The sequence below is a fragment of the Moschus berezovskii genome, chromosome 1 (assembly GCF_049115385.1).
Source record: "Moschus berezovskii isolate FMDL1 chromosome 1, NW_MosBer_1.0, whole genome shotgun sequence".
NCBI classification, from domain to species: Eukaryota; Metazoa; Chordata; class Mammalia; order Artiodactyla; family Moschidae; genus Moschus; species Moschus berezovskii.
This window is the reverse complement of record NC_142460.1, coordinates 54,367,296-54,385,589: the sequence shown is the minus strand read 5'-3', so window position 1 is coordinate 54,385,589 and position 18,294 is coordinate 54,367,296. Positions and strand designations below refer to the sequence as shown.

The following is an 18,294-nucleotide window of genomic DNA, read 5'->3' as shown; positions in this document are numbered from 1 at the left end:
TTGTTTAAGGTATATATAATATCCAGAAGTGGAATTGCTAGATCATATTATAATTCTAATCCTAACTGAATTAAACATCAGTGAGAAATCTATCTCTCTCAATATATATATAAGCTTATTTATTCAGTTCTAATATATATCTATGGATTTCACTAATGGCTCAGATGGTAAAGCGTCTGTCTACACTGTGGGAGGCCTAGGTTTGTTCCCTGGGTCGAGAAGATTCCCTAGAAAAGGAAATAGCAACCTATTCCAGGACTCTTACCTAGAAAATCCCATGGTTGGAGGGGCCTGGTGCAGGCTACTGACCATGGGGTCGTAAAGAGTCGGAGACGACTGAGCAACTTCACTTTTCACTTTTCACTTTTGAGTGAACTCCGGGAGTTGGTGATGGACAGAAGGCCTGGTGTGCTGTGATTCATGGGGTCGCGGAGAGTTGGACACGACTGAGAGACTGAACTGAACTGAACTGAACTGAATAGTGGTTTCATTGGAAGGACTGATTCTAAAGCTGAAGCGCCAATGCTTTGGCCACCTCATGTGAAAAGTTGACTCATTGGAAAAGACCCTGATGCTGGGAGGGATTGAGGGCAGGAGGAGAAGGGTACCACAGAGGATGAGATGGCTGGATGGCATCACCGACTCGATGAACATGAGTTTGAGTGGACTCTGGGAGTTGGTGATGGACAGGGAGGCCTGGTCTGCTGCGATTCATGGGGTCGCAAAGAGTCGGACACGACTGAGCGACTGAACACAGTAGTGGTTTCAGAATAGCTGACTAGTACTTTAAGAGGAAACAAATTTACCAATAGGGTAAAGCACATCTATAAATTTCCTTTTGACTTTAATCTTGTAGTTCAGTTCAGTTCAGTTCATTCGCTCGGTCTTGTCCGACTCTTTGCGACCCCTTGAACCACAGCAGCCAGGCCCCCTGTCCATAACCAACTCCTGGAGTCCACCCAAACCCATGTCCATCGAGTCGATGAGGCCATCCAAAAATCTCATTCTCTGTTGTTCCCTTTTCCTCCTGCCCTCAATCTTTCTCAGTATCAGGATCTTTTCAAATGAGTTAGCTCTTTGCATCAGGTGGCCAAAGTATTGGAGCTTCAGCTTCAACATCAGTCCTACCAATGAACACCGAGGAATGATCTCCTTTAGGATGGACTGGTTGGATGTCCTTACAGTCCAAGGGATTCTCAAAGGTCTTCTCCAACACCACAGTTCAAAACCATCAATTGTTCGGCGCTCAGCTTTCTTCACAGTCCAACATCCATACATGACCACTGGAAAAGGCATACCTTTGACTAAACAGACCTTTTTTGGCAAAGTAATACCTCTGCTTTTTAATATGCAGTCTAGGTTGGTCATAACTTTCCTTCCAAGGAGTAAGTGTCTTTTAATTTCATGGCTGCAATCAACATCTGCAGTGATTTTGGAGCCCAAAAAAACTAAAGTTAGCCATGGTTTCCACTGTTTCCCCATCTGTTTGCCATGAAGTGATAGGACCAGATGCCATGGTCTTCGTTTTCTGAATGTTGAACTTTAAGCCAACATTTTCTCTCTCCTCTTTCTCTTTAATCAAGAGGCTCTTGAGTTCCTCTTCACTTTCTGCCATAAGAGTGGTGTCATCTGCATATCTGAGGTTATTGATATTTCTCCTGGCAATCTTGATTCCAGCTTGTGCTTCTTCCAGCCCAGGGTTCCTCATGATGTACTCTGCATACAAGTTAAATAAGCAAGGTGACAATATACAGCCTTGACACACTCCTTTTCCTATTTGGAACCAGTCTGTTGTTCCATGTCCAGTTCTAACTGTTGCTTCCTGACCTGCATACAGGTTTCTCAAGAGGCAGGTCAGGTGGTCTGGGATTCCCATCTTTTTCAGAATTGTCCACAATTTATTGTAATCCACACAATCAAAGGCTTTGGCATAGTCAATAAAGCAGAAATAGATGTTTTTCTGGAACTGTCTTGCTTTTTCAATGATACTGTGGATGCTGGAAATTTGATATATTGTTCATCTGCCTTTTCTAAAACCAGCTTGTACATTTGGAATTTCATGGTTCACGTATTGCTGAAGCCTGGCTTGGAGAATTTTGAGCATTACCTTACTATTGTGTGAGATGAGTGCAATTGTGCAGTAGTTTGAACATTCTTTGACATTGCCTTTTTTTGGGATTGGAATGAAAACTGACCTTTTCCAGTCCTGTGGCCACTGCTGAGTTTTCCAAATTTGCTGACATAGTGAAGCACTTTCACAGCATCATTTTCCAGGATTTGTAATAGCTCAACTGGAATTTCATCACCTCCACTCTCTTTGTTCATAGTAATGCTTCCTAAGGCCCACTTGACTTCACATTCCAGGTTGTCTGGCTCTAGGTGACTGATCACACCATTGTGATTATCTTGGTCATGAAGATCTTTTTTGTACAGTTCTTCTGTGTATTCTTGCCACCTCTTCTTAATATCTTCTGCTTCTGTTAGGGCCATACCATTTCTGGCCTTTATTGAGCCCATCTTTTCATGAAATATTCCCTTGGCAACTCTAACTATCTTGAAGAGATCTCTAGTTTTTCCCATTCTATTGTTTTCCTCTATTTCTTTGCATTGATCACTGAAAAAGACTTTCTTATCTCTCCCTGTTGTTCTTTGGAACTCTACATTCAAATGGGTATATCTTTCCTTATCTCCTTTGCTTTTCACTTCTCTTCTTCTCACAGCTATTTGTAAGCCCTCCTCAGACAGACATTTTGCTTTTTTGCATTTCTTTTTCTTCGGGATTGTCTTGATTCCTGTCTTCTGTACAATGTCACGAACCTCCATCCTTCATCAGGCACTCTGTCTGTCAGAACTAGTCCCTTAAAACTATTTCTCACTTCCACTGTATGTTGCAAGCGAAATAACACAAAGACAAGACACACAAAAGACAGACAAAGACACAACTCCGGCCGGAAGAAAAATTCTGTGCAAGCCCCCTTGCGGTTTATTTTTATATCCCGGTAGCTGGACACATACCAAAATCTAAGCAATGTATTCTACCAAATAAGGACAAAAAGCCAAGCACAGTCCAAGGACGGGAGGAACAAAGGGAGAAAGTGACCATAGCATGTTTACTAAGAAGCCTGCCCAGAACTTCAGCCTCTTCCTTATTTTTAAGGAGGGCATGTTCCCTCGTATGTGAGCAGACCATTAACCTTGGATATTGTGTGCAGGCTTCTTGGCAGAGCATCCTGTTTGCAAGCATGCTCTGCCCAAGCAGAGAGTCTTGTTTGCAAGCACTTCTCTGCTTCCTTAACCATTCTTTCTCGTGGTCACTGCCGGGCTCCTACAACTGTACAGTCATATGGGAATTGATTTAGGTCATACCTGAGTGGTGTAGTGGTTTTCTCCAATTTCAGTCTGAATTTGCAATAAGGAGTTCATGATCTGAGTCACATTCAACCCCTGGTCTTGTTTTTGCTGACTCTATAAAGCTTTTCCATCTTTGGCTGCAAAGGATATAAGCAATCTGATTTCAGTGTTGACCATCTGGTGATGTCCATCTTCTATTGTGTTGTTGGAAAAGGGTGTTTTTATGACCGGTGCGTTCTCTTGGCAGAACTCTATTAGCCTTTGCCCTGCTTCAATCCGTACTTCAAGGCCAAATTTGCCTGTTACTCCAGGTGTTTCTTGACTTCCTACTTTTGCATTCCAGTCCCCTATAAAAAAGACATCTTTTTTGGGTGTTACTTCTAGAAGGTCTTATAGGTCTTCATGGAGCCATTCAACTTCAGCTTCTTCAGCATTACTGGTTGGGGCATAGACTTGGATTACCGTGATAATGAATGGTTTTCCTTGGAAATGAACAGAGATCATTCTCTCATTTTTGAGATTGCATCCTAGTACTGCATTTCAGACTCTCTTGTTGACCATGATAGCTACTCCATTTCTTCTGAGGGATTCCTGCCCACAGTAGTATATATAATAGTCATCTGAGTTTAATTCACCCATTCCAGTCCATCTTAGTTCGCTGATTCCTAGAATGTTGATGTTCACTCTATCATCTCCTGTTTGACCACCAATTTACCTTGATCCATGGACCTAACATTCCAGGTTCCTATGCAATATCGCTCTTTACAGCATCGAACCTTGCTTCTATCACCAGTCCCATCCACAACTGAGTGTTGTTTTTGCTTTGGCTCCATCCCTTCATTCTTTCTGGAGTTATTTCTCCACAGATCTCCAGTAGCATATTGGGCACCTACTGACCTGGGAAGTTCATCTTTCAGTGTCCTATCTTTTTGCCTTTTCACACTGTTCATGGGACTCTCAAGGCAAGAATACTGAAATGATTTGCCATTCCCTTTTCCAGTGGACCACATTCTGTCAGACCTCTCCACCATGACCCGTCCCTCTTGGGTGGCCCCATATGGAATGGCTTAATTTCATTGAGTTAGACAAGGCTGTGGTCCATGTGATCTGACTGGCTACTTGTCTTGACTTTGGTTTCAGTCTGTCTGCCCTCTGATATACTCTCTCAGTGCCTACCATCTTCCTTGGTTTTCTCTTACCAACATTACCATATTGTGCAGAATATTTTCACTGCCCTAAAATATCCTATATACTTTATCTCCTCAACATCCCCCTCTTTCCCTAAACTACTGGCAACCATTCATCTGTTTACCATTTCTATAGTTTTGTCTTTTTCAGAATATCACATGAGTGGTATATACTGTATATAGGCTGTTTAGATTGATAGACTAGTTTGTTTCATTCAGCAATATGCATTTAGGGTTAATCTATATATTGGCATGGTTTAACAGCTCATCTATTTTTATCATTAAATAGAATGGTACTCAAAGTTTTGTTTTCTATCCGCCTATTCAAGGACATCTTAGTTGCTTTCTGGGGCAATTATGAATAAAGCTTACATAATTTTGCATGCATGTTTCCATATCAGCATAAGTTCTCAAATCATTTGGGTACAAGTCTATGAACACAATACCAGGATCTTATGGTAAAACTATATTTAGCTTTGTAAGAAACTGCCAGGTGTTTTTCCAATGTGGCTGTACCATTTTATATTCCCACAGCAATGAATGAGAGTTCCTGTTGAGATTTGGTTTTTAACCAGCAATTTTGCAGAGAGATTTGGCAAACAATGCTATGCTATGCTTAAAAATGAAATAACCTACCTATCCATACCCTCCCTTGAAAGTGTTATTTCTATGGTAGGTCAGTTCAGTTCAGTTCAGTCAATCAGAAAACCAGTAACAACTGGTTAAGTAATAGATATTATTGCTTGAGTATCTGACCTAACAAAACCAGAACAAAATTTAAATTATGAGATAGGAAGTCAAAAGAAAGCTATATAAAATACATGGTATAACTGAACATATTTTAAATCATGATCTACTTTGTAAAGCTTTGTTTTACTCTGCTAGATTGTAAGTGTGGGACCAGATCAGTGTTTCTTACCATTATATTCTAATTCCTAAAATATTTATGCCTAATAAATGTTTGTAGAGTGATGAAATTATAATGATAACAATGATGCTGCTGCTTAAGGTATGTTGAATTAAAATGTGCTTACTACTTTTTACTTCTCATCTTAAATGCTAAGTAAGTTTCATTGAATAACAGGTAAAATAGTTCTTTTTTTTTTTTAATTAACTAATCATAGGTTAGTTATAGCTAGCTGAAGGCTTTTGGTGGAGATTTTTAATTCTGGAGATAGCCTTGCCAGGCATGGGTGTGCAGAGAAGCAAGGAAAAATAATTGCTAATGTCATAAAATCATGGCTCTCATAGAATGGAGGTGGGGGGTGGGCTTTCCTGGTGACTCAGATGGTAAAGAATCTGCCTGCAATGAGGGAGACCCAGGTTTGAGCCCTGGTTTGGGAAGATCCCCTGGAAAAGGGAATGGCAATCCACTCCGTGGAGTGGAGAACTCCATGGACAGAGGAACCTGGCAAGCTACCGTCCAGGGGCTGGCAAATGGTTGGACACGACTGAGTAACTAATAAACAACATGCAGTGTTGTTATGGCAGACTTAGTTATAAATATCTAGTGTGTAGACAGTTATCTTAGTAGATTGGAACTCAGGAATGAGGAATAGGCTAAAGATTAGGAATTCTTGAGTTATATTGTTGGCAAATGAGGCCATGGGTGAAACCACTCAGGAAGAAAGGTAGATGAGATGAGAACAGGAGAAAGAATTCTAAGGACTTACATTTAAGATGAGGGTGGTCAGAGAACCTTTCCTGGGAGACTTATAAGGCCAATGGATGATGGGTGAGAAACTTGGAAGAGAGTTTCCAAAAACAGAGAGTGGTCAAACATGATTAAGACATTAATACGCAAGACTGAAATTTTCAAAGCAGATTCTGTAAATGGGATATAAATGATAGCCCTGAGCAAGTAACTTTAGAGAGCTGGATTTGATTTTGTTGTTGTTTGCAAGAGTGAATATGGTTAAAGAAGTGAACTCAGCCAGGATGAATAGAGACTATATGATTAAGGGTGTTAGGAGCATTTTGTTTTACTTTTGTATTCCCTCTTCTACAATCAGATCTCCTCTTGTGTTCTCTTGTTTTATCTAATCTCCATGCCTCCCCTCCTTTCTGCTTTCCCCCATACCACCCCACCTCAATCTCTCTCTTAAATTCTGTCTTTGGTGCCATGAGATAACTCACCTGCTTTTTCAGACACTGCAATAAGAATTTGGCTAAGAGGAAAAAAGGTTGAAATCATATAATCCCTTATAAAAGTTAGATTTCACTTCTATAGTGCAGGCTTCGAAATTCAGAGAGTGTGTTACAGGGGGTGTGCTTTGCCTTGCTGAGCTTCTGTTAGTCAGCTGACATTGCAGTTTGGTAAATGTCACTACTCTCTGGGATCTAGAATGCTAGGATGCATCTGGTCTATTGGACTCTCTCTGAAGCTATTAAAGAAAGAAATATCTGGATTTTCGTGGGGCATTTTTCCAAAGACATAGACCAAATGGAAAACTCTTCACCAAAGTATTTGTAGAATAAACTTCCTGGTGCTGAATTGTGACATATTGGACCAGCTTAGGAAGAATTTTACTTTTATTTTTATCCCAGGGAAACAATATTCCAAAAGTCATCCCTCATTTATAGCACTATTTGGAATGTTTTCTGGAACGTGAGTAAAGTGACTCTCTCACCCGTCTCTGCATATTTGATGTAGCTGCCAAATTCTCTCCTTGCTTAATGATTTCTCCATAATATGAAACTTAACTCACACACGAGTGCCTTACACAAAGATGCACTCATTAAATATTAGGTGCTTTTGGTGAGAGGCAGAGCTTCTCTTTCCCTTGAAACTGAAAATGCCTGTGATTATATTTTAATCTCCCTTTGCATTTAGGATGAACCACATAACCTTGACTTTTTACATCAGAAGTGTCCTCTATAGTTTCTAAAATTGAGATATACAGAGAGATGATGTTAAAGAGACAGAGCAGAGAATAAATTCTGATGGTCCATGGTGACTATGGAGCAGAAACATGGTGATACCTGGGGTGACAGAACCCATGTTTTCAGGAGAAACCTGTAACCAGGGAAGCCTCTTTGTGTAGTATGCAGTGCTTGAGGCCTATTTCCATTCTGTGGCATGATTTTGGCTAAGGTCCTGACTGCAAGCTCACATTCTTTTTCTCACTCTTTTTCTGTATGTGGTTTTCAAGGCTTCTGGTATTTTGTGATCTATTCATTCTATTTTTAAAAATTTATTTTCTGCTTAAATAATAATCAGAGTCAGGTTCTATTGCCTACAGCTAAGAACCCTGAAAGATACAATTGCCATATACATCAAAACTCAGAAGCAGCCACCAAGGATCTTAAATTTAACTCTGACTATGTATTATTAATGCCTCAAGAATCTCAAGTATGGGAAATCTATGTGAAAATACTCTGTTTATTCTTGAGAGTTGGTAATGAAGTGAGATGCTAGGGATTGATTACTTAAGGCATGAATTTGGTGAGTGAGCTCTCGGTAGGTCAGATTCTGATTGCTGCCTACGGAGACTGCTTTCCAAGTTTGAGAAATAAAAGCCGAAGCTCCAAAGCTATTTTTCTGACTAATTTCTAGTAATGTTCTCTTAATAAACAGAACCAATTTTAAAAATCTACTCAATAATGTACCAAATAATGATTTCTGTTGCTAAATTCTTCAAGGATTTTTTTTTTTGTATAATGATCTTCTAACTTCACCAGTTTAGTGACTTTTGTCACTGTGTGATCCTTCTTAAAGGATCATGGTTCCACCTCAGTCCTTTTGCCCTCAAAGTAGAACTCTTCTAGCTAATTGGGTGCTCCCTTAAAAATGTCTGCGAGTTTCCTCTTGTTTAAACCACAAATCTGAGATTCCTCATAATTCAAGAGAAAAAGTATGTTACAGGATTTGACTTAAATATTTGTGTTGAGATGACAATATTGTATTGTCTTAATATGTCAACATAGAATCAGAAGAATTTTCTTTTGATGGTTTTACAATGTGGGACAAAATATGAAAGTGTTTTGGTTTCCTGTAATTTAAAAGTTTGTTTTGATACTTTGATAATATCTTTGAACAAATAAAGTGCATAGACATCAGCGTGATGGACAGAAAGTTCCTATGCCCTCTATATGCAAATCAAATGGACTTATCTCCTTGAAGTAGAAGTAATCTTAGCAGATAAATGCCCCCAGTATATACTTGTTACCATGGAAAATAATTATTTAGGCTTGGTTGGTAGATAAACAGATTCTTCAGAAAATTGACTGGTTCAATAATCTATAGATGCATTTGAAAAAAGGATCTTCTAGTGTTCAGCTGAAATAATAAAGGATATAACACTTTACCAATGTTTTTTAATTGGCAAGATGGACATTGAATAAAATCCAGTATTATTTGGATAAACCAATATGACATATTGGGCTTCCCAGGTAGCTCAGATGGTAAAGAACCTGCCTGCAATGTGGGAGACCTGGGTTCAATCCCTGGGTTGGGAAGATCCCCTGGAGGAGGGCATGGGAACCCACTCCAATATTCTTGCCTGGAAAATCCCCATGAACAGAGGAGCCTGGTGGGCTACAGTCCATAGGGTCTCAAAGAGTTGGACATGACTGAGTGACTAAATACAGCACAATATGACATATTGCCTAGAAGTTTGACCCTTAGAGTTGGCATGACATCAAATTTATTTTTCTTTTCAGAAAAATCTTGTTCTATTCATGGGTGGTCTTTCCATTTGAGCCTTATCAATATTCATAAGGGGAAGTGAAATCTATTCTGAGCTTAGCTGATTGTTTAATTATATGATCCCATTCTTTTCCAGTACAACACAGACCTGCTTTCACATAGATGTCAAATAGCATAAACTCAATTCACTTCTATTTATCCTTATCAAAACTGAGCTGAAATGGATAACCTATAGGGAATATTGCCTGAATGATATTTAACCTTTCTATTCATTTATCAGTTTACATTAGTGATTTAAAAATTATCCTCTAGAATACTCTGTTCTAAAAAGACTTTGAGTAATCAGTCATTGTGTAACAGAGATGAAGGTAGGATGGTCTTAGTTGGAGTGCAAGTAGACAGACTTCATCCTAATTACCAAGAACTTGGCTTTCCCTAGATCTAGAGAGTAGTGTTTAGAAAACTTCACTCTGTGTTAATCTGGTTTGCTGCATTAAGACTTTCCATCAAAGAATGTACACCAGAGCCATACTGTTCAAATCCCCACCACCTAGGATTACCTTATTTCATTGAATGTGTTGCATGGCACAGGTCATGGATGACTTATGAAAGATATTGAATACAACACTTTGAAACTCATCATAGCTCTATTACAATTACAGTATTGGCACATTTGTCATCACTCCTCTTTACTCACAGGACAACTCTATTTCACATAACACAGTGAGGAATAATCATGTGAAATCAATTTGTGTTCATCTTTGGAACATTGGTACACTGGGATTCCTTATATTCACTGGTTGCTTTAAGCTAAAATCTAGCAAGTGTACAATGAATGACCTATGGCCATATTTTGTGTATTAATGTTTGATTTTGTGTGCTCTGGTTGTGTTTTCGTTTATTTGGGGATAGCTTTTGGACTGGATTTTATCTTTAACCTGTTTGTTTCTCAACCCCCAAAATCTGATTAACAGTATTTGTACTTTTGAGTGCTACCTGAAATTCACATTTTGGGGTCTTCTTTTGAACAAGGCAGGGTATTAATTTGTTAGAATAATTTTAAAATGTATTTTCTCTATTTTCTCATCTATGTGAAGTCTTGGCTTTGTATATTTAATATGACACCTTCTGAAGTTTTCCTTCTCTTTTCTCAATACTTATCTTCAATAGATCCACTTATTCCTAATCTGTTTTTTCACACACACACTAAAAATAAGCTACTAAGAAATTTTCAAATATGTGTTGTGCTCATAAACAATTGTGAACAGTCCATTTACTTCAGAGATAATTTAGGTATAAACATTTGTCTTCTACTTTTAATTAAAAAACCTCCTAAGTTCCCAGTCTGGTGTAAAAACACTAAGCTCAAAATGCTTCCAAAATTTTAACAACTGGACAGAGTAATTAGATAATAAAGAAGCCACTAGTGCCCTTGTACTCATTAGCAGAAAACTAAATAGCAGAGCTTTTAAAAATGTTTTCAAAAGCTAAGTGAGTACACCAAAGAGAGCTATTATGTGCACAGAGATTTCAGACATGTAAATTGAGTTGAACTTTGTTTGCATCCATCAACCTGTCCTCAGTGAGGTTAACCAGGAATTTTGTAAAGCTTTGCTGTAGTAATTGGTATATCTAAAATAATAACTAGTCTCCAAAGTATGGTCTATTAGAGGCAGCAACCTTAACTTTGGGGAGAACAGGAATTTAACTTTATAAGTTCCAACGATATTTCAGGGTCATAGGGGTGTTCTGACCATCAATTGATTGACCAAATTAATAGGTAGTGCTCAGGTGTCCTTAAAAAGCTAAATTTTATTAAGAAATACTCTTCTTATAACATCTGGTTCAATATAACTGACTTAAAATAAATATTTCCCGGTGTTAAAAAATTATCTGCTTAATAGTCAGAGAGTCTAGCAGATCCCCAGGGATAATTAGACAGAATCACACTATGGAAACTGGGAGGCACATCAAGCAGATAATTTCTAATACATTTTAAGCAGTGGCTCTCCACTTTTGCACTGTAATTATTTCTCGCACAATATGATCCATCCCAGGGCAGAATTTTTGAATATAAACATAACTTTCAGTGGGAACCACTAATGAAGGAGCAATACTTAGTGCTATCTAGCACAAGGACATGCATAAACCATAATCTTGAAATGCAAAAACAGAATGAACTACTCTATTATTCAAGGGTCACAGTCCTCAATACATTAGTATCTCCCAAACTAATGACATCAAGTAGACTTTCATTCCAGCTAAAACTTTCTAACCCACAAAAACAAAATGAATATATTTACTATTTCTAAATTTCCTTAAGATACTTTCTAATTAACTGTATAATTTGGGACAACATATGACTAGCATTTCTATCAAACAAAGCCAGTATTTTAATCAAGCCAAATATCCTCCAAAATGCTTTATACAGTGAATCTTTTTTATAAATTAGCCTAATGTTTTATATATAATAATTGTGTTCATCTCTAATTTACTTAAAATTTTGCCACAGGAAAAAATCTGGAGATAGATTTTTTTACAAACCTGTGATCTAATATTTGGAAACCAACAAGATAATGATTCATAAAAAAGAAAATTAATATTTTTTTTTCTGTTTTACCTAGAGCCAAAACTAAGACAGGAAATTAATCACCTTATTGCTTTCTAGTTTTTTTCTAGGTGTGCTCACTGTGATGTCAAAGAATCCTCTGTTTATGTGTGTTGACAGTAAGAGAGGTTTCTTCCTGACCTTTCATTCTCCCTTATACCCAGGATTTTCTCATAGCTTCCACATATGTGCATATTACAAGCTGATGCCATATTTAAACCACTAGGGTTTGGCAGATGCCATCTGGGTAAATACTACTCAATATCCCTTCATCCTTTGGAACTATATTTCTCTCCTCCATTTGTTTTTCTTCCTTTCCCACCAGCTCATTCTTTAAAATAAAAGCATGTCTTATCTTCATGTTTTATTTGGTATATGTGGTATTCTGAACTGGGAGAACTGTTCTCTATATCTTGCTATCATAATTCCAAAAACTTCCTTTCAAGTATATTTCTGAACTGCAGCAATTTTTGTTATACTTAACATGTTCCCTCTATAGAAGCCTTGATAAGGTGAAGTATAGGTTACATCTAATATCCCACTAGTTGGATGTGTCCAGAGCTGCAATTATTCTATTTCTCAAAGAAGAGGTCAAGCTAAATAATGTAGAGAAAATTCCAATGGGCCTAGCTCTTGCCATCAGAATGGAGAATAATCTCTAAGACTATTTAACTATAGCCTTTGTTAGAATTGTGAAGATCTAGCCCAGTTTTCGGAGAAGGCAATGGCAAACAACTCCAGTACTATTGCCTAGAAAATCCCATGGATGGAGGAGCCTGGTAGGCTGCAGTCCGTGGGGTCGCTAAGGGTCGGACACAACTGAGCAACTTCACTTTCACTTTTCACGTTCATGCATTGGAGAAGGAAATGGCCACCCACTCCAGTGTTCTTGCCTGGAGAATCCCAGGGACAGGGGAGCCTGGTAGGATTCCGTCTATGGGGTCACACAGAGTCGGACACGACTGAAGTGACTTAGCAGCAGCAGCAGCAGCCCAGTTTTTGTTGGTAGGTATCCAACCACCAGATCTTCTGCTAGTAGCTTCATGAAGAGAAACAAGGAAACACAAATCAGACTCAAAATGATGAGATTTTTTGTGTGAAATTCATACTGTAAGATTGGGGCCACTTAGAAAAAACGATGGATATGTGTATATAGTTCGATTTGGATCTTCATGGCACAGTAAAGGGAGGCATTCTTATTTGTTCTTAATATATGTAATTAAATGTAGTCAGAGTCAGTGAGGAAATATCATTTCAGACATATGGCATATATAAACACATTTCAATAATATTTTACAAGATTATACAAAAAATTGCTATCTGCAAAGTAAAATAGACCAATTTTACTTTGTGGACCAAGTGAGGAATAGAAATATATATAAAACAAATTCTCACTTCATTTCATTTTGAAACTTATCACAGGAATCCTGTGTATTCATGTATTTTGCTATGCCTCTCTATTTGATTTAATAATGAAAACAAGATAATTATCCATTTCCATTTCATTGAATGATGAAACATTTGCAAAATTATTGTTGAACCTGGTTGACATGAGGAAAATAATTTTTCCTAAACATAAGTAAACTTCCCTGGTGACTTCTCTGGCTTCCCTGGTAGCTCAGACGGTAAAGCGTCTGCCTACAATGCAGGAGATCCAGGTTCAATTCCTGGGTTGGGAAGGTCTCCTGAGGAAGAAAATGGCAACCCACTCCAGTATTCTTGCCTGGAAAATCCCACGGATGGAGGAACCTGGTAGACTACAGTCCATGGGGTCACAAAGAGTTGGACATGACTGAGCAACTTAACTTTCTTTTTTTCAATAAGTAAACTTTAAGTTACCCAGGTAGATAGTGGATTTAAATCTGAGCAACCCAACCACAGAGTCCATGATTCTAAACATTATTTGTTATAGCCTCATAGTTTTGTGTCTTCAGTTCAGTTCAGTGGCTCAGTCGTGTCTGACTCTTTGCAACCCCATGAACCGCAGCACGCCAGGCCTCCTTGTTCATCACCAACTCCTGGAGTCCACCCAAATCCATGTCTATTGAGTCGGTGATGCCATCCAACCATCTCATCCTCTGTCAACCCCATTTCCTTCTGCCCTCATTCTTCCCCAGCATCAGGGTCTTCACAAGTGAGTTACCTCTTTGCATCAAGTGGCCAAAATATTGGAGCTTCTGCTTCAGAATCTGTCCTTCCAATGAACACCCACGGCTGATGTCCCTTAGGAGGGACTGGTTGGATCTCACTGCAATCCAAGGGACTCTCAAGAGTCTTCTTCAACACCACAGTTCAAAAGCATCAATTCTTCAGCACCCAGCTTTCTTCACAGTCCAACTCTCACATCCATACATGACTACTGGAAAAACCATAGCCTTGACTAGATGGACCTTTGTTGGCAAAATAATGTCTCTGTTTTTTAGTATGCTGTCTAGGTTGATCAAAACTTTCCTTCCAAGCATTATGCGTCTTTTAATTTCATGGCTGCAATCACCATATGCAGTGATTTTGGAGCCCCCAAAAATAAAGTCAGCCACGATTTCCACTATTTCACCATCTATTTGCCATGAAGTGATGGGACCAGATGCCATGATCTTAGTTTTCTGAATGTTGAGCTTTAAGGCAACTTTTTCACTCTCGTCTTTCATTTTCATCAAGAGGCCCTTTAGTTCTTCTTCATATTCTGCCATAAGGGTGGTGTCATCTACATATCTGAGGTTACTGATATTCTTCAGCTATCTTGATTCCAGCTTGTGCTTCCTCCAGCTCAGCATTTCTCATGATGTACTCTGCATATAAGTTAAACAAGCAGGGTGACAATATGCAGCCTTGATGTACTCCTTTTCCTATTTGGAACCAGTCTCTTGTTCCATGTCCAGTTCTAACTGTTGTTTCCTGACCTACATATAGGTTTCTCAAGAGGCAGGTTAGGTGGTCTGGTATTCCCATCTCTTTCAGAATTGTCCACAGTTTATTATGATCCACACAGTCAAAGGCTTTGGCATAGTCAATAAAGCAGAAATAGATGTTTTTTCTGGAACTCTCTTGCTTTTCTGATGATCCAGTGGGTACTGGCAATTTGATCTCTGGTTCCTCTGCCTTTTCTAAAACCACCTTGAACATCTGGAAGTTCACGGGTCATGTATTGCTGAAGCCTGGCTTGGAGAATTTTGAGCATTACTTTACTAGCATGTGAGACGAGTGCAGTAGTGCAGTAGTTGGAGCTTTCTTTGGCTTTGCCTTTCTTTGAGATTGGAACGAAAATTGACCTTTTCCAGTCCTGTGGCCACTGCTGAGTTTTCCAAATTTGCTGACATATTGAGTGAAGCACTTTCACAGCATCATCTTTCAGGATTTGAAAGAGCTCAACTGGAATTCCATCACCTCCACTAACTTTGTTCATAGTGATGCTTCCTAAGGCCCACTTGACTTCACATTCCAGGATGTCTGGCTCTAGCTGAGTGTGAGTGATCACACCATCATGATTATCTGGGTAATGAAGATCTTTTTTGTACAGTTTTTCTGTGTATTCTTGCCATATTTTTGCCTTGCTGCTGCTGCTAAGTCACTTCAGTCGTGTCCGACTCTGTGTGACCCCATAGATGGCAGCCCACCAGGCTCCCCCGTCCCTGGGATTCTCCAGGCAAGAACACTGGAGTGGGTTGCCATTTCCCTCTCCAATGAATGAAAGTGAAAAGTGAAAGTAAAGTCGATCAGTCGTGTCCGACCCTTAGCGATCCCAGGGACAGCAGCCTACTAGGCTCCTCCATCCATGGGATTTTCTAGGCAATAATTATAAGGAAATTGAAACCCACTCTAGTATTCTTTCCTGGAGAATTCCATAGACAGAGGAACCTGGTGGGTTGCAGTTCATGGAGTGACAAACAGTTGGACACGACTGAGCTACTGAACATGCTTTAATTAAGGTAATGTATCATTTTGTATAGGTTAACACTGCCTATTCAGTCAATTAAGCACTATTGCTTAAAATTTATAGCAGCAAAGGACAAACTCAATGCAAGCGTCACTAGTTGTTAGACATTATTTTATTGTGTATAGACTGCACATATGGAAAATACTATAAGTTCAGCATTGGATTGTTTCTAAGTTCAGTTCAGGGCTCAGTCATGTCTGACTCTTTGCTACTCCATGAACCACAGCAGGCCAGCCTCCCTGTCCATCACCAACTCCCAGAGTTCACTCAAACTCATGTCCATCGAGTCGGTGATGCCATCCAGCCATCTCATTCTCTGTCGTCCCCGTCTCCTCCTACTCCCAAACCCTCCTAGCATCAGACTCTTTTCCAGTGAGTAAACTTGTCGCATGAGGTGGCCAAAGTATTGGAGTTTCAGCTTTAGCATCAGTCCTTCCAATGAACACCCAGGATTGATCTCCTTTAGAATGGACTGGTTAGATTTCCTTGCAGTCCAAGGGACTCTCAAGAGTCTTCTCCAGCACCACAGTTCAAAAGCATCAATTTTTCGGTGATGAGCCTTCTTCACAGTCCAACTCTCACATCCATACATGACCACGGGAAAAACCATTGCCTTGACTAGACGGACCTTGGTTGGCAAAGTAATGTCTCTGCTTTTTAATATGCTATCTAGGCTGGTCATAACTTTCCTTCCAAGGAGTAAGCGTCTTTTAATTTCATGACTGCAATCAGCATCCTCAGGGATTTTGGAGCCCAAAAAAATAAAGTCTGACACTGTTTCCCCATCTATATCCCATGAAGTGATGGGACCAGATGCCATGATCTTAGTTTTCTGAATGTTGAGCTTCAAGCCAACCTTTTCACTCTCCTCTTTCACTTTCATCAAGAGGCCTTTGAGTTCCTCTTCACTTTCTGCCATAAGGGTGGTGTCATATGCATATCTGAGGTTATTGATATTTCTCCCGGCAATCTTGATTCCAGCTTGTGCTTCTTCCAACCCAGCATTCCTCATGATGTACTCTGCATATAAGTTAAATAAGCAGGGTGACAAAATACAACCTTGACGAACTCCTTTTCCTATTTGGAACCAGTCTGTTGTTCCATGTCCAGTTCTAACTGTTGCTTCCTGACCTGCATACATGTTTCTCAACAGGCAGGTCAGGTGGTCTGGGATTCCCATCTCTTTCAGAATTTTCCACAGTTTATTGTTATCCACACAGTCAAAGGCTTTGGCATATTCAATGAAGCAGAAATGGATGTTTTTCTGGAGCTCTCTTGTTTTCTCCGTGATCCAGCTGATGTTGGTAATTTGATCTCTGGTGCCTCTGCCTTTTCTAAAACCTGCTTGAACATCTGGAAGTTCACAGTTCACATATTGCTGAAGCTTGACTTGGAGAATTTTGAGCATGACTTTACTAGCGTGTGAGATGATTGCAATTGTGCGGTAGTTTGAGCATTCTTTGGCATTCCCTTTCTTAGTGATTGGAAAGAAGACTGACCTTTTCCAGTTCTGTGGCCATTGCTGAGTTTTCCAAATTTTCTGGCATATTGAGTGCAGCACTTTCACAGCATCATCCTTCAGGATTTGAAATAGCTCAACTGGAATTCCATCACTTCCACTAGCTTTGTTCATCGTGATGCTCTCTAAGGCCCACTTGACTTCACATTCCAAGATGTCTGGTTCCAAGTGAGTGATCACGCCATCGTGATTATCTTTGTCGTGAAGATCTTTTTTATATAGTTTTCTGTGTATTCTTGCAACCTCTTCTTAATATCTTCTGCTTCTGTTAGGTCCATACCATTTCTGTCCTTTATCGAGCCCATCTTTGCATGAAATGTTCCCTTGATATCTCTAATTTTCTTGAAGAGATTTCTTGTTTTTCCTATTCTGTTGTTTTCCTCTATTTCTTTGCATTGATTGCTGAGGAAGGCTTTCTTATCTCTCCTTGCTATTCTTTGGAATTCTGCATTCAGATGCTTATATCTTTCCTTTCCTCCTTTGATTTTCGCTTCTCTTCTTTTCACAGCTATTTGTAAGGCCTCCTCAGACACCCATTTTGCTTTTTTTGCATTTCTTTTCCATGGGGATGGTCTTGGTCCCTGTCTCCTGTACAATGTCACGAACCTCTGTCCAGAGTTCATCAGGCACTCTATCAGATCTAGACCCTTAAATCTATTTCTTACTTCCACTGTTTAATCATAAGGGATTTGATTTAGGTCATATCTGAATGGTCTAATGATTTTCCCTACTTTCTTCAATTTAAGTCTGAATTTTGCAGTAAGGAGTTCATGATCTGAGCCACAGTCAGCTCCTGGTCTTGTTTTTGCTAACTGTACAGAGCTTCTCCATCTTTGGCTGCAAAGAATATAATCAGTCTGATTTCAGTGTTGACCATCTGGTGATGTCCATGTGTAGAGTCTTCTCTTGTGTAGTGGGAAGTGGGTGTTTGCTATGATCAGTGCATTCTCTTGGCAAAACTCTATTAGCCTTTGCCCTGCTTCATTTCGTGCTCCAAGGCCAAATTTGCCTGTTACTCCAGGTGTTTCTTGACTTCCTACTTTTGCA

At 39.3% G+C, this 18,294-nt stretch overlaps 1 non-coding gene across 1 annotated transcript; it reads left to right on the top strand.

Annotated features, from left to right (window-relative positions):
- Positions 1–13,401: 13,401 nt before the first annotated feature.
- TRNAC-ACA (transfer RNA cysteine (anticodon ACA)) lies at positions 13,402–13,473 on the top strand. Its single transcript has one exon. It is a non-coding gene; the product is annotated as a tRNA-Cys (tRNA).
- The last annotated feature ends 4,821 nt before the right edge of the window (positions 13,474–18,294 follow it).